This window comes from Ischnura elegans, chromosome 9, assembly GCF_921293095.1.
Source record: "Ischnura elegans chromosome 9, ioIscEleg1.1, whole genome shotgun sequence".
NCBI classification, from domain to species: Eukaryota; Metazoa; Arthropoda; class Insecta; order Odonata; family Coenagrionidae; genus Ischnura; species Ischnura elegans.
Window position 1 is genome coordinate 81,220,956 of NC_060254.1, and position 13,670 is coordinate 81,234,625.

Genomic DNA, 13,670 nt, shown 5'->3' on the forward strand with positions numbered 1-13,670 from the left:
TTTTTATCGAGTTTCCTGACCCGAGATGTTTAATTTCCGGGCAGTAGTTATTGCCGCTTCATCGCGTTTGACACGCTAAGCTGGAGAATGCTTGACGCCGTCTCTCGAAGCTAGCCCATTAATCCCATGATGGATTATTTGATATTCAATATTACTTAGCTTCAATGCCTTTAACACTGAAATGCTCCTTTAAGTTCTTCTTTCAAATGAAAACATTCATGTTTAATGTTCACCCACAAAGTCCGTATGACCGATATGAACGAAGACAAAGTTACATGTTTAATTCATCAGACTCTTGGTGTAACGATACACGGTGCAGATCCTGGTTTTATTAACTTGATTAACAATCTTATAACATGATTAATATATCATTTTCCAAATGAAAAGTTCTTTTCACTACCAACGGGGATTATTCTTCATGTGGAAAATTTATGAAGAGTATTTATGCTTAAAACGCGACCTTCGGATACACTACAGCCGTCCATCCATGGCAGTTATGTAGGGAATATTAGAATTTAATTGTACACGAGAGGTATGAGGTATTAGTTATTACTTTCGTTGCAAAATTAAATTTTCACGTCACATGACAGAAACTATGATCGTTGTGAAAGTATTTAGTTCTACGTTCAATTAACAACGAATATTAACCAAACTATTTTATTGGTCCACCATTTTCTACGAAAATTTCTTATTTTTTAATTTATTTTTCTATGGTTGGCACAATTTAAAATAGCGATAGCATTAGCTTGGCTCCCTCAATGACGCCAAGTTGGTGTTTCGCGGGAGTGAGTAAAATTCAGGAATATGGGGAGTATTCGTGAAATATTGAAAGATTCTATATACACTGATGGTACGCGTGATAGAATTAACTATCGAAATGGCCACTATATAAGGAAAAAGGCACATAAATGGACAAGCAATTGATTTCTTGATCAAATAAACAAGTTATATTAATTTATCTCTCATGAATATCAGGAAATGTGAATTTAATGCTTCTCTGCTCATTTACCTTACCTTTAGATTAAAATTTACCTAAATTTTAGATCAAAATGGAAGTTGTATTTGCACTTCCTCAATAATATTATCTTGTGTTATTTTTTGGCCTTCGTATTGCACGGAAACCTAAAAAATTTCAAGGCTCATTTATAAATAAGTATTACACCATGTATGATTTTAATTATAATATACCATTAATAGAGGGCACATCCCGTAGTTAGGTCGTAACATTCACCCTATTAATACATTTACTCTGAGGCTAAAATTCACAAATCTTTCTCATTTACTTTCTTGATGAACTACTCAAATCAACGTCAAAAATATTACGTCAAAACTGCTACGGGCGTACAGACAGCGTTACCCAGATGTTAAGCGAATTAGGCCGGGAGCCGCTGGAGATTCGGAGGCTGCTCGCTAGGCTTACATTGCTTGAACAATTGAGAATGGATATCTTTAAGAGCGACACGGAGAACATAATATTGGAGCCCCATTATATTTCCAGGTCCGAAAGAAGCGATAAATTAAGAGAGATAATTTGCAGAACGGATAGATATGAGAACTCCTTCTTCCCCCGAACCATGATGGGCTTTAATAAATGCCAGTAGTAATTTCGTTAGAGCATTTCCTTTTTACGTTCAAATGGCTGGTATCCTAACACCCCCTGCCACACGCCTTTTGGGCTGCTTTCTGGGTATTATGTATGATGTATTCATCAATTTTTACACTTGTTTTACGATTTAGAAATTACATTTTGTTGAATTTTCAGTCTATAGTTCACGAAGGCATTTTCAGAGGTGTGAAAATTTTCGATCATGAATACCCTTGGAAAATCTGTACTTTGCCTTCTTCAAAGAGAATTATTAGATGTTTCAAATGATTATTTCCTCCACCCTCTTTCTTTCAGAAAGGCATAGTCAAAAAATCCAATAGAACTGTGTCATTCATGGTTTTACGAACAATGCGCCCGCACTGGTAATACTAATAGCACTGTTTCCTGAGTTATTTCCTTTTGTATGCTTAATTTTAGTCATCCTCTATTTCTGCCACTCTATTATTTCTCTCAGATGAGCAGTTTCAGGCTGTTATCTTTCTATATATGATCAAATCAAGTTTTTTTTCACATTTCCCCATTTCATCTTTATAGTCCATCTGAAAAGCCTACATGCTTCAAAAAGCGTCGTTAGCTACAAGAGGATTATATTATGTGTTTGATGGTTTCGGGCCACAAAAGTCCACGAACTAATTTTTAGGAAAGGAGTCATCAATGGTATTGATTGTATATTGTGTACAGTAATGAAGTGGATGTATTTTTAATATGTCCTCTTTGTTATCAGAAAGGCTAAAATGGGCGAATTAAGAATATATTTTCGTATATTTAAAATGTTCTTTTTATGGATTACAATGATACCTCATTCAATCGGATTGTAACATTGACATTTAATCTATTTTCAGTCCCTATCATAGACCCGTGTTCATTACATAATGTACACCTTAGATAAAATAGATTGTTTTGTGTTTTGATGACAGCCGTCTCAAAATACATCAAGTCCTTTTGGAATGCGAGATTTAAATATAGGCCTAAATTATTGGCTAAGTTAGCCTTTTTTTTGGGTTCATGAATGGTCAGAGTAAGTTCTACATGTTCCATTTAATTTTTCCCTTTGTCTGTGACCTTTTGAAACCGAAAACGTATGTTTTTTTTTAATATCCAGAGCCTTTTCTCTTCATCCAAGCCTCCATCTATCTCACACATCAGGATCCCGTGATACCTGTCGACAATTTATCACACCAGGTATTGAATAAACCAGCAGTTTTGCCCCTGTATTCAAATTCGCCACAGAGAATATTTTTATATGCAGACCCTTTTCCCTATCTTTCTTTTATCTCCCGGCCATTCCGTATACAGTTAGTGCAACGCTTTTTCTTTCACCTGTGATAAAAAAAATAAACGTGGAGTTCCCCCTTTTTTATATTAGACTATGAAATGCAAAAAAAAACTTTTCTCATTCTTTTCGCAATTTATGACTTCATTTCTATTTACTCCGCCGCATATAAATCTTTTTACTGTTCTGGTATAGTCACCGACACGGTGGACCTATCGTAATATTTTTCAGTAGGATGAGCTTGAGCACCTTAACGGAATACCAAAACTACGTCATATGTATGAAGTTCCACAGCAAAATACTGCATTGAAATTATCTCCGTTTTCAATTTCGGTTAGAAAATACCAGCATTTAGCAAGGATGCAGGTAGTTTCTGAATATGACGTATTTTTACGCATTATTTTATTTTTTATAGCCACCTATGTTTTTTTTAATATTTCAGCGTTCTTTACTCTACCGCCAGTTGATTTATTTCATTATGAATGTGTATGGAACGCCAGCTTCCATGGAAAACAGGGCATTGTTTGGCTTAATATATCGCTGAAAAGGCTTCAAATCTTTTTAATTTATTGTTAACTCTATGGATGCTATAATTATATTCTATATCATTTTATATTCAAAGCAGAAAATAATTTTTCAAGACCGTAATGAGCGCAAAAGAATATGTAGCTCGAAAGAGGTCGAAATTAATTATGACATCCACATTTCATGAGAATCTGTCAACACTGTCATGGTAGTCAAGGAGACTCTTGTATCCATGAGCCCTGCTCTTTAGCTTCCCCGCTGAAGTACCCTAAATCCTTCCCATGAATTTCAGAGTCATTTTTGCACTCGCTGTGCTCCAGAATAATAAGTTTTTAATAGCAGGAAATTTAATTAATAGCATAGGCGTACTTTCTACAACATGAAGAATCTTCTTACAGCTGAGGATACCAGCATATAGGTATGGTATTTGGAGGAGGCGACCGACAGCTAAGGTCATTTGCGCCATGAGGGTAGGGTATGGAAGGAAGGGTGGAGAGAAACCCGGCGTCGGCATTGGCCTGTTCTTAACGAAAGGCGCCAATGGTACCAAGGCTTAACGTCCCATCCGACGGACGGAGTGTTACGCTTGAAATGTCCTCCACACAACACTCAAGCAGGGATCAGGTCTCTGAAAATTCTCTGCCACTGCCGGGATTTGAAGGACCCCGGGACTGCGAGCCCGCCGGGTAGGAAGCCAACACTCTTGCCACCACACCAACCCGATCCCTATACCAGCATATAAGTAAGGAAACAATTCATCAGGTGCTACATATGGAGCATAATTCTCTATGGAAGCAAGACTTGGACGTTGACCCTAGCAGAAAAGTAAAGAAAGGAAGCATTCGAAATGTGGTGCTACCGAAGAATGATGAAGATAAAATGGATAGGACGAGTAAGTAATGAGAAAGTACTTAGAAGAGTGGTAGATAAGAGAAGTCTCCTAGAAACCAGAAAGAGGAGATGGGAGACTAGGTTGGTCACAGTATGAGCCATAATGGCCTGGTGAAAACAATCGTAGAAGAACAGGTGGAAGGAAGAAGGCGTAGGGACATCCCCAATGAGTTACATAGAATAGGTTATAAAGTATGAAAAAGAGAAGAGACATACGTCACTATAAAAAGGTTAGCGGTTAGAAGAATAGAATGAAGAGCTGCGTCGAACCAATATTTGGATTGTTGACTAATGATGATGATGAGCTTAGCTATACATTTTTGGGCAATCCCTTTAACTTATTTCAGTCAATAACTTTAGCTTATGTCTTTAGATTATGATAGAGGGTATGGAGAGGAGCTAAGGAGCATTTTCATGAAAATAATTCCGATTTGGTAGTTTAGACGACTCATTGAAAAACTGTGCACGGCTCAAACCACAAAAGTAATCAATAAAATAGAGTGAATCTGGGTAGGCACTTGGGCAGTTTTGGCCAGAATGTTACGAATGGTTTCCTGTCATAACCTTCTGTGCTCAGTTCTTTAATGTGCATGCTAAGTAGATATGTGTTAAGAGGAGCCTGGGATGAGTTGGATGTGATAATAATAGTACTCGGTCTTAATTAAAAACAGTTAAGCCCGCTGATGACCTGGCCGGCAATAAGGTTGCTGGCTTTCGTGGATGCGTAATCAGTTCGAGGAAAATGACACGGAGATTAATCTTTAGCGCAAGTAATACTCTGACTCCTCCGTGTCTTTTCTAGGTAATTACTATCCCTTCTACTTTTCATGACATATAATTTTTCTTCGCCATGCTTCTGTCACGAATTCCTTTAGTCTATTCTCATTCTCCTTCCGTTGTGTCCATGTTAAGCTTCACTCTTGAACTAGATCTCTCCTCGTCTTTTCTACTCACTAATACACAATTTTATACTCATCAACTCCTTTTTGTTAATATTGACACATTCCTCCCCTAATTGCGCTACGTTCTTCCTAGTCCTCTATGTGCCAGTTTTTTTTTACATAAAAGCTACTCGAATATCCACACATTTCTAGCTGCTCAAGTATGTGAGAATCTACTTTGATATCAAGTGTTACTCTTCCTTTCTCGTTGTAATGCTGAACGACTTCCGTCTACTTAAGTTCTTTACGACGTTATCCTCTTAGTTTGTAGGCATCCACGAACTCCAACAAGCTTTCTGCCGGCCAGGTCATCAGCCGACTTAACTGTTTTTAAATAAGACCGAGTACTATTATTATCACATCCAACTCATTCCTGGCCACTCTTGATGCATACTTAGTTTGCATATTAAGCCACTGAGCACGGCAGGTTTTACCACGAAATAAATCGTGACATTTTGGCCAAGCCTGCCCACGTGACTACCCTGATTCACTTTAGGTCATTGATTGATTTTGCTGCCTGAGCCATGCACAGAATTTTTATGAGTCGTCTGTTCTACCTAACCCGAATTATTTTCATGGAAATGTTCCTTAGCTCTTCTCAGTGCCCAATGTCATAATCTAAAAGTTATTGATTGAAATTTATGAAGGGGTTTTCCTAAAATGAGCACCTAAGATACTAATTACATTTGATGCACTTTAGTACTCATTCTTGCTTGTTTACGATGATGTAAAACAACGCAAATCAAATGTCTCGCTATAATTCTTTAGCAATTTAATTAATGAATTGTAATGTATAAAAAGAGTTTGGCTCTCGGCAGAAATTATTGGCAATAATTTTATTACGGGATGCATTTCCTTTATCGTAATACTATCGTAAACTATATCGTAATAATAATAATAGCATTCTATTTTATGTCCCTGTGAACGCATTTTAAACATTAAAGATATTTTGATTGCCCAAAAGTTGATTGTTAAATGTCTCCATGTTTTATATCGGTAACTTAATGTGGATGCTGGGAAATTTGCCTTAATATTTCAGTGTTAAGCTTGCCATTCCAACTTTTAATCTGAATTGATGCGAAAATATTTTTTTTGTTATTATTCCTGTACGTCTTTGCCAGTCATCTCAGTAGAATAGTCGTTGTCTTTATTTGTCTCCAATTTCAGGTTAAAATTCCCACTTATCTGTTGGCAGGGTTTGTTTGCGGTTTATGTCCACCTTTCTTCCTACGCCATTTTCTGCTCTAATAATATTTCCCCTGTATCTTCCGTAATTTTAGACATCCTTTGTATTCTCCGGTCGCCCAAAAACATTTAAACCATGGCCAGTCTCGTACGCTTTTATCCTTTTCAGTTCCTTTATATTTTCCCCAAAATTCTCTCGCGGTGTTTACACTCGGTTTGTTTCTCGATGAAGTTGACCCTTTCTCTCGCTTGACTATTTCCTTTGCTTAAACCTGAGTATTTTCTTTTCGCTTCTCACCTTCATTTTTTAGGTTTGTTGCGAGCATTCAAATTTTCATTATTTTTATAAATATTTTCATATCTTCAATGGTTTTCGGACTGATTTAATTTTGTTTTTCTCCCGGTTTTATATTTTCGCACTTTTCATTGACATTTACACTTTTCTTTTGCCATTCTTCCATCCATATTTATTTTTTTTATCCCGCCCAAAGTCCCCTTTGACGGATATTCAACCTCTTATCCTAATATAACCGTAAGTCTTACATTTAACGACTGTAAGATTTTTATGGTAACCTGCAGCCAAACCTGGAAGTCTTTGGGATTTGGCAAAAACTGTTTTGTATCATCCATTAGTATACCTATTGAATCTTTTCTGCTGCCGCAAGTATTCTATTTAGCCGGTACCGTACAGGAAACACAGGTTTTCAGCCTGGATTCTAAACCATCCTTATCCCATCGGGTCACGCCGCTCCTACGTATTCATGACGGCTTTCTCCTCGTTCAAAGAATTTCCTCCCATTTCCCTGAGTATATAGTAGTCATTACAGATGTAGTTCAACCACATGATCTGTAGTCCAATGATTTAATAATATATTTCAATCAGTTTCAACTCATACTTAACTGATCAGGTATTTTTTTTAAATTTCTGATTCTACCGAATAAAAGTTATCCACCTTATATTATCTATTAATAAACATCTAAACCTTTAAGTTCGAAAACAATGATCAGTATTTCAATCTTACTCCTAGAATATTTACCTTCGTTCATTGGGCATTTAATCTAAAGATGACGTAACAGGAATGATTATATTTAGCCCACCATGATGTTTCTTATGAGGTCTTTGAAGTTAGTTTTCCTGTGCCTATGGAGTGAATCGTTCTTTCTAAAGGCGGTTAAAAACTGAAAGTTCTCCAGTGTGACACATAAGAGTTAATCTCACTTTCAACACTAAAGAAAATTCTGAAATATAATTTGCTAATGCCTTGCTATCTAAAGCAACCAAATCATCACGGGAATATTACACCTTGGTAATATATGCGGCGATATCCCGGTCAGTGGATTCCTCAGGCATGCCTGCACCGTATTCTAGACAATTGATCTTTTTCTTGTGGTACAATTGGAAAGTGTGAATCTTAAAGGGAATATTATAAATAATGCGTGGGTAGCTAATTCTTTGCTAATGAAGCAGTTAAAATATAAACCTTAAAACATACTTATAAAACCCTAGGCAAAGGTACATTTTTGTTTTTAAGCACCTGAGGCCCAGGAAATATCCGGCATTAGCAGTGGTCGGAATTTCGCTGCCCCAAGATCCGCAGCAAAAATGTTTGGACGGTGAGGATTAATAATAAAGTGTAGAACCCTTTCAGTTATTCTTCCTCTTTGAGCGTGTCAAGTGGTGTGACTACCCGGCCGAATGTCAAATCGCAGAAGTTGTATGACGTGACATAACAAACGGCAACGAGAAAGCGACGCGTCGCACACAACCAAAAGTAACATAACGGGCTTTGGAAGCATGAGATTCACCAACGTACTAACTTTGGCTGCAATCTGTGAAGCCGCTTTAAAATACAGAAATATATTCTCTTTTAATACGTACATTAATACATAAATAAACATTTTGAGAGTGGGAGGAATGAATGACCACATTAACGAAAAATGCAAATTCATTTGAAATTATAGCGTTTCAAGTCCCATAAATATTCTCATCGATCGTATTAATTTAAAATTGGGCGCGGAATTCTTTTTAACACGTTGCGTACGGATGGCGAGATTTCTTGTCATTTTTTTCACGAACGTCCCGACGGATGATGATTCTCGTCATTTAGGCGCGTCAACCTAAACAATTTTTAAGCGTACAAGACGTATTCGTTAGTACGTTTTCAGTTGTTGTTCGTTATTCTTAATGAATTGATGCATCATAACGTTTGATTGGGTAAAGTTATATTCTAAACATTAGCTTTTTAACCATGTTTAAACCAAAGGCATTACGCCCTGATAGGCACATATTTCCAATCTCAACACCTCCACCCAGAATCGGCGTTCCTAGGAATTTAAATACCCCGGTACGCAGCGTGTAGCAAAATGGAGATTTTGCGCATAATGTTAGATTCCGATTATCATTCAGTGTCACCTCTCCCTGAAAAGTACAAAATACTACAGGACTAAACATAGACCGCTGCGCATAACCGGCGCCAGGGCAGGATTACCAGTCACACCACACTCGGGGGCGCCGCTGAAACAATGGGGGCAACCGGCGGCGGTTCCCCGCTCTTTCCCGCGCACGCGGAGGCGGCCAATCAGCTTGCACATCGATTGCACCGGTTCCCCTACCGCCCCCGGGGAGGAAGCAGCCCCCGGCGGCGGCAGCGGCAAGTGTCGCTCGTCCTTTAACCCCCTCCCCGCCCCTCGGAGGCACTCCAGGAAGGCGAGAGAGCGAAAAAACACCTGCCGCCCCCATCTCAACCCTCCCCCCTATTCTGCAACGATTCGGCTCTCCACTCTCGCACAGACTTACCAAGTTTTCAACCCTCTCAGATCACGCCGTCAGTAGGGGCGTGGTGAAAATCGTTTTTGCCGGTCAATTGAATATTATTGAAATGGTTAAGCCTAATAGGCCTTGTAAAACGTAGGTAGTTGAATTGTTGGGAATTCTTAAACGAAAATACGCGAGGGTAGAGCTTCCCCAGACTAAGCTGTATGTGTTTGAATTTGATCATTTTATCATTTAGTCCAACCACCGGGTTATTGAGTGTACAAAGGGAGACAGATTCATTTCCGTCAAGTACTTCACATGCCGTGCTTAGTAAGCCGTGAATACAGGATTTTATTGATTCCTATTTCCTATCTCTTTTAGAGAGTAGTTGAATTGTTGGGAATACTTAAACGAACATTTCCCTTGCACCCTTTGTTCATGAGCGCCAATGATACAGGGCATGGGTAAAAAATAATTTAGATGAATGCATGTTCATTATAAAATCTGGAAACAATATTTGTTTTTACTTAAGTTGTCATAAAATATTCATAAATATATTATAAGTCAAATATGATCTCTTACAATAAAGTAAAAATAAATATTCACTCGGTATATGCATGATTTTTCAAGGCAAAGAATCCCTTGGATCGGGTATCGAACCGCGGATCCTTGGCTTTCCGTGCCATTGCACAGATCACTACACAATTCAGGTTCCTGAATTCATAGGAAATCGAGCCGAGGCTCATGATACTAGATGTTAGGATGAATTTTGGGATCGGCTAGCAAAAGAGACCATGTAAACGCATTTTTTTCGATAAAATCTTCTCCGAATTGGCTCGGGGTATGGCTAATTAAGGCCAGCGTTAAATCCTGACCTCATAGTAACTGGGATCCGATAGTGAAAGAGGCAATAGAAATATGTCTCCAGGAGAAAAGCTTGACCGAGGCTCTGAACAGAGTATCAACCAAATTAGGAGACCGTTGATTGATAAAATACAACTAATATGGACTCACTTTAAATTCCAACCCCCCTGAGCCAATTTGAATTGGCTGGACAAGATTGGGTCTTAACCAGCCTTTGGCTAGTTCAGTTTAAAAATCTGGCCTGGACCTATACTCTGCAGTCAGCCCTATTCCGAATGATGACCTGAGAATATTTCATCAATAGGAGTAGCCGGGAAAGCCCACCATATTTACACAATCTTTTTATTAACTTTGCCTTGCAATCTTCATGAATATTTAATAAATCGTAAATCACATCTCAGCATAAAAGCAGACCTCTGTAAGAAATGTCCGCCGGGAGGAAGTGGTTTTAGCACGGTTAAGAATTGGCCACTGCTTTTTAACCCATTCATACCTCTTCGCCGAAGAGAAAATACAGCCCCAATGCTTAAATTGCGATGGTCCACAAACAGTGCGACATATCCTGACGGACTGTGCAAGATATCGGACTGCACGGGTGAATCACAACCTCGGAGATAACCTAGCTGAGGTACTAGGAGACACTCCCGAAAACATCTCCCGACTGATAGCATTCCTACACTCAACTCGACTTGTCAATAAAATATAAAAATATAAATGATACCTCCTTTAAATTATTGACGCGTCAATTTAAAAACGGGCCAATTCCCCTTTATCAATTCCAGTCAGTGAGTGGTGCAAAATGGCCTTGGCCGCAGACGCACCCTATAAAAGAAACACTACTACTACCTCAGCATAGAACAACAATGATTATTCACTCGGTCACTTTTACTAATGACCCACTTTGCTGCCACACACAATAACAAGGTATATAAAGGCGTCAAATATTGGATTACTTACGATGAAATTGTGGAGATGACTGCGTAGGTGTTCTGGATTCTTACTCTTACTGGGTATTTCGCGTTTTCTTACGAATAATATCGCCCACCGAATCAAATCCGCTCATCTAGTACTACTAGGGCTACTAAATGAGCGGACTTGATTCGGTGGGCGATTGCTGAGCGTTTGTGCCGTGGAGGTATCGATATTGTCTCTTCGAAATACCCCGTAAACGCCATCGTCTTATATCAATTATTTCTCTTAGTAGAGCTCGGTCTGAATTTTCTCGTGTCTACATTTTCTTTGCCCTAATCACCAACGCTGTGTGCTAAGGTCTCTATCAAACACTCGGCACAATTAATTTTGTAATTGGCCTCAATTCTTACCTGTGGCGAACAGACTCCTGACAGTCAACTTTCCCGACTACTCTCGATTCATTTCCTGGCTAACTTCCCGTTGAACGACGACTCTCTCTCTTGTTATGTTGTTCACAAGCTATATAATACTGTTTTGTTGTTTACTCAGCCAACGAACTCGCCTCAAGTTCATCGCTTACCTACTGTCCCGTTTGTGTCCCTTTAAAATGTGGCGCAAATGGTTCAAATACGCATTGTAATCCACCTTCGGAAGAGAAATATCATTAAAGATTCAGATTTCAATTGCATAACATTTGAAATCTGAACCTTTGGAAGATTCAGGCGAAGATGATACATACTGATCAATCGAGAGGCATCTGAGCACAGACAAAGGGTGTATTATGCCGAAAAGCCGTCTATATATCACTAATTAATTCCCTGAAGGCGATCACAAATTCAATGCTCGAAATGTCAGGTGAGTGGTGTCACTCACCCATTATAATACCACTCAAGAGGAAAGTTCACTCAGTCAGGGGTGATACGTCTTCTTAAGCCGAATACCCTCCTTAAAAATCGTCTTCACTCTAGTAAGCCAAATTTTGAAGACGAATTTGATCACATCAGGATGAAGAAATGGAAAATAATATGCTTAAACACTCTTGATATCAAACAACTTTTATCGAATTTTAATACAATTACGTATCGCTATAATTAAAATCCGATGATTTGAGAAAAATGATGCCTAATATTCAAATCCACCGCATTGGAGTCGGCATTTGGAAGTGGCCTGAAAGTACGGTTTTTCTCACCGACGAAAAAACTTGTAATCTCCATACAGTCGGAACCTATTCTGCGAAGGGGCAGGTCACCGACAGAGGCTGGAAAATGTCTTCCAAATCCCGAAGAACCAAACTGCGGAGGGAATTTTTTCGGAAGAGATTACGGTTTACCGTCTTTCATTTTTTTCTTCTCACGCTCTTTTCTCTTTCCACCGCGTCCAGCCAAGCCCCGAAGAGATTTCTCCATCTCCGTAGCTTCCCTAACATCTATGCAAACAAAAACACAACAACCACGCCGACCTCTGAGATAATCCTTGCGAAGGATATGCTGGATGTTTTCGTATAGCTCCTCGGTTTCATATACGTATGTACATTGTACATACATTTCGGTTCCGAGGAATAGTTCCATAGAAGGAAACATCAAAACACATTTCGCAAGTCCTGAAATGAAAAATCTATCCAAAGGCTCGCCTTTTCTGCTTTGGGTTTTGCCAGTAACAGTAAGAAAGCCAACAGATTATGCCATTCTAAGTTCACAACCAAGCGGACAGCCATACCAAATGGCTGAAAGCGACGATAACGTGTGGCACTTCACGGTGCGGAATCGCTAGGTAACGACATCCATAAAAAGAGTCTGCAAGAATTTAAACTATATTTCGAATTTTCTGCAACAACATCCTTTTGGGACTAAAATAATGCAATCAATAATTTTAGTAAAAATAGTCATCCATGTGTACTGAATCGTTTAATCCAATCTCAGAGGATAAGCCGTTCTGAGCTGCTTTGAAAAATTGTTAAAAACATCATACAATTGTTTTTCGGTGCTTTTCCACATAATATTATAGTAACAAGCTATATATTCTAAAATTAATATTTTAATTATCATTACCACTTTTTGCATGAAATATAAAATTAAAATGCTTTCATTAGGCTTCATTCAAATTGACGATAATAGCTGCACGCTAAGTAATGCATGAATTAAACTGGTTCGCGAAATCTTTCGCGCATGCTCGCAGGCCAAACTTATGTGCGAAATGCTGTGATTTTGATTTATGTAACAGGTGAAAGTAGTCATTTAATGATACTTTAATAAAAGTTGTTGATGTACGGAACATTTTTAAATATATATTTCGGAATATCGGCACTCTTGAGCTCGTTTGAAGAAATGTGGGCCAACTCTCGATGATTTCAAAATATTCGAAGATCAAAGATGACCAGAGAAATTTTCCGCCAAAAAAATCCCATACAATAAAAATATAAGTACCTACTTCCTATTCTCAGTCTCCCTTTATCTCTATGGCGAGGATATTTCCCCCTGTTTCGGGGTACCGATTAGCATGTACTGCAGGCTAACTAGGACGCATCCTCCCTTAACGCGCTGATGATGAATGAGCTGGCACATACCCTGGCACGAACCTGAATCGCTTCGTCCGAAGGAGGTTTCGGGCACCCTTGCACATCCACTTCTCATAGCCTCCGTTTCGCGGCCATACTTGAGAATAGACCTCCCGTCACACACAGGCTTCAGGCAGCTACGCTCTCGATCACCGCCGGGCGGC

The 13,670-nt window shown here is 38.8% G+C and overlaps 1 protein-coding gene across 1 annotated transcript in view; it reads left to right on the forward strand.

Moving 5' to 3' along the window:
- The window catches only part of LOC124165591 (somatostatin receptor type 5-like), a 264,040-nt gene that overhangs the window by 123,805 nt on the left and 126,565 nt on the right, over window positions 1-13,670 (forward strand). The window lies entirely within an intron of this gene.